The sequence below is a fragment of the Arachis ipaensis genome, chromosome B03 (assembly GCF_000816755.2).
Source record: "Arachis ipaensis cultivar K30076 chromosome B03, Araip1.1, whole genome shotgun sequence".
Classification (NCBI taxonomy): Eukaryota; Viridiplantae; Streptophyta; class Magnoliopsida; order Fabales; family Fabaceae; genus Arachis; species Arachis ipaensis.
The window spans coordinates 58,708,229-58,712,400 of record NC_029787.2 but is presented as its reverse complement, the minus strand read 5'-3'; positions in this window follow the sequence as shown (position 1 = coordinate 58,712,400).

Below are 4,172 nucleotides of genomic sequence, written 5' to 3'. Positions count from 1 at the left end.
CAAATTGCCTCTTTACTGGCGTTTTGATGCCAGTGAGCTCCTTTTCTCTGTGATTTCTCTGTTTTATGTCTTGAACCTCAATTTTCCTGACTTATTCACTGAAATGCATTTGCCAACATTAGGAACAAAATTAAATAAACTTACATAATTGTTATAAACATCTAATTATTAATAATGGCTGGGTTACCTCCCAACAAACGCTTCGTTACTGTCTTTAGCTGGACTTTATTGAGCTTTTTAATTTAGTCTCAGTTTTGAGCTTTCTTGCTCAACATTGCCTTCAAGATAATGTTTGATTCTCTGTCCATTAACAATGAACCTTTTGTCAAAATCAATATCTTGAAGCTCTACATAACCATATGGTGACACACTTATAGTCACATATGGTCCCCTCCACCGGGATTTCAATTTCCCAGGGAACAATCTAAGCCTAAAATTAAACAGCAGGACCTTCTGTCCTGCCTCAAAGACTCTAGATGATAGCCTTTTGTCATGCCATATTTTTGCTTTCTCTTTATAAATTTTAGCATTTTCGAAAGCATTGAGTCTGAACTCTTCTAGCTCATTCAACTGGAGTAATCTTTTTTCTCCAGCTACCTTATCATCAAGTTTTAGGAACTTGGTTGCCCAGTAGGCCTTGTGTTCCAGTTCTACTGGCAGATGACAGGCTTTTCCATACACCAGCTGGTATGGAGAGGTTCCTATAGGAGTTTTGAATGCTGTTCTGTATGCCCACAGAGCATCATCCAAACCTTTTGCCCAATCCTTTCTACGGGTACTTACAGTCCATTCCATGATTCATTTTAGTTCTCTATTTGAGACTTCAGCCTGCCCATTTATTTGTGGATGATATAGAGTTGCCACATTATGGTTAATTCTATATCGGACCAGAGCAGAGTCAAGCTGTTTATTACAGAAATGAGTGCCTCCATCACTGATCAGTATCCTAGGGACACTAAACCTGCTAAAGATATGCTTCTAGAGAAACTTCATCACTGTCTTAGTATCATTAGTGGGTGTCGTAATTGCCTCTACCCATTTAGATACATAGTCTACTGCCACCAGAATATAAGTGTTTGAGTATGATGGTGGGAAATGCCCCATGAAGTTAATACCCCATACATCAAACAACTCAATCTCTAAGATCCCTTGCTGAGGCATGGTATAATCGTGAGACAGATTACCAGCTCTCTGGCAACTGTCACAGTTACATACAAACTCTCGGGAGTCTCTATAGAGAGTAGGCCAGTAGAAGCCACATTGGAGAACCTTGATGGCTGTTCGCTCACCTCCGAAATGTCCTCCATATTGTGATCCATGGCAATGCCATAGAATCTTCTATGCCTCTTCTCTAGGCACACATCTATGGATCATTCCATCTGCACACCTCTTAAAGAGATATGGTTCATCCCACAAGTAGTACTTTGCATCAGAAATTAATTTTTTTGTTTGCTGCTTACTGTACTCTTTGGGTATGAATCTCACAGCTTTATAGTTTACAATGTCTGCAAACCATGGTACTTCCTGAATGGCAAAGAGTTGCTCATCTGGGAAGGTTTCAGAGATCTCAGTAGGAGGGTGGGACGCTCCTGCTACTGGTTCTATCCGGGACAAGTGATCAGCTACTTGGTTCTCTGTCCCTTTTCTGTCTCTTATTTCTATATCAAACTCTTGCAGAAGCAACACCCATCTTATAAGTCTGGGTTTTGAATCTTGCTTTGTGAGGAGATATTTTAGAGCAACATGGTTAGTGTACACAATCACTTTTGATCCTACTAAATAAGATCTGAACTTGTCAATGGCATAAACCACTACAAGAAACTCCTTTTCTGTGGTTGTGTAATTCTTCTGTGTGTCATTCAAAACACGGCAAGCATAGTAAATGACGTGCAGAAGCTTGTTATGCCTCTGTCCCAATACTGCACCAATGGCATGATCACTGGCATCGCACATTAGTTCGAATGGTAATGTCCAGTCTGGTACAGAAATGACTGGTGCTGTGACCAGCTTAGCTTTCAGAGTCTCAAATGCCTGCAGACACTCTGTGTCAAAGATAAATGGTGTGTCAGTAGCTAGCAGATTGCTCAGAGGTTTTGAAATTTTTGAAAAATCCTTTATAAACCTCCTATAGAATCATGCATGCCCCAGAAAGCTTTTGATTGCCTTAACATTAGTAGGTGGTGGTAATTTTTCAATTACTTCTACCTTAGCTTGATCCACCTCTATTCCCTTGTTCGAAATTTTGTGCCCAAGGACAATTCCTTCAGTCACCATAAAGTGATATTTCTCCCAGTTTAAAACCAGGTTAGTCTCTTGGCACCTTTTCAGAACAAGTTCTAGATGGTTAAGACAGGAGCTGAATGAGTCTCCAAATACTGAGAAGTCATCCATGAAGACTTCCAGAAATTTCTCTACCATATCAGAGAAGATAGAGAGCATGCACCTCTGAAAGGTTGCAGGTACATTACACAGACCAAATGGTATCCTTCTGTAGGCAAATACTCCAAATGGACATGTGAATGCTATTTTTTCTTGGTCTTGAGGATCTACTACAATTTGGTTGTAACCTGAATAGCCATCCAAAAAGTAGTAGTATTCATGATCTGCTAGTCTCTCTAGCATCTGGTCTATGAATGGTAAAAGAAAATGATCCTTTTTGGTGGCTGTATTGAGCCTTCTATAGTCAATACACATACGCCACCCTGTAACTGCTCTTGTAGGAACCAATTCATTCTTTTCATTATGAACCACTATCATGCCTCCCTTCTTGGGGACAACTTGGACAGGGCTCACCCAGGGGCTATCAGAAATAGGATAAATAATCCCAGACTCTAGTAACTTAGTGACCTCTTTCTGCACCACCTCCTTCATGGCTGGATTCAGCCGCCTCTGTGGTTGAACCACTGGCTTAGCATCATCCTCCAATAGGATCTTGTGCATGCATCTGGTTGGGCTAATGCCCTTAAGGTCACTTATGAACCACCCAAGAGCTGTCTTGTGTGTCCTTAGCACCTGAATTAGTGCTTTCTCTTCCTGTGGCTCTAAAACAGAGCTTATGATCACGGGAAAAGTGTCATCCTCTCATAAAAATGCGTATTTCTGGGAGGGTGATAGTGGTTGGACCTCGGGTTTAGGAGGCTTATCCTCTTCCTGAGGAGTTTTCAGAGGTTCTTCTGTTCTCTCTGGTTCCTCCAGATTAGGCTGAACATCTTTAAAAATGTCCTCTAGCTCTGATTCGAGACTCTCAGTCATATTGACCTCTTCCACCAATGAGTCAATAATATCAGCGCTCAAGTAGTCTTTTGGTGTGTCTGGATGCTGCATAGCTTTGACAGCATTCAACTTAAACTCATCCTCATTGACTCTTAGGGTTATCTCCCCTTTTTGGACGTTAATGAGGGTTCGTCCAGTTGCTAGGAAAGGTCTTTCTAGAATGAGAGTTGCACACTTATGCTCCTCCATTTCTAGCACTACAAAGTCAGTAGGGAAGGCAAACGGCCCAAACTTGATAATCATGTCCTCAATTATGCCTGATGGGATTTTAATGGAGCCATCAGCAAGTTGGAGGCATATCTGGTTAGTTTAACTTCATCAGTCAAACCAAGCTTTTTGATAGTGGATGCAGGTATTAGGTTGATACTTGCCCCAAGATCACATAGAGCTGTCTTGGTACAAGATCCTCTAATGTGCATGGTATCATAAAGCTTCTGGGATCTCTAAGCTTCTCTGATAAGCTTTTTAGAATGACTGCACTGCATTCTTCAGTGAGGAAAACTTTTTCAGTTTCTCTCCAATCCTTCTTGTGACTTAAGATCTCTTTCATGAACTAAGCATAAGAGGGTATTTGCTCAAGTGCCTCTGCAAACGGAATCTTTATTTCAAGAGTCCTGAGATAGTCTGCAAAGCGGGCAAATTGTTTATCCTGTTCCGCTTAGCGGAGTTTCTGAGGATAAGGCATCTTGGCTTTATATTATTCAACCTTAGTTGCTACAGGTTTATTTCCTACAGAAGTGGTTGAAGAAGCCTGGTTAAGGGGGTTGTTATCAGCACTTGCAGGTGTCTGACCTCTTATTGGCGTTTGAACACCCGGATAGGGTGCTGCATGGGCGTTTAACGTCAGATTGCCACCTTTTTCTAGCATTTGCATGCCAGAATTGGCCATCCCTTGGGTG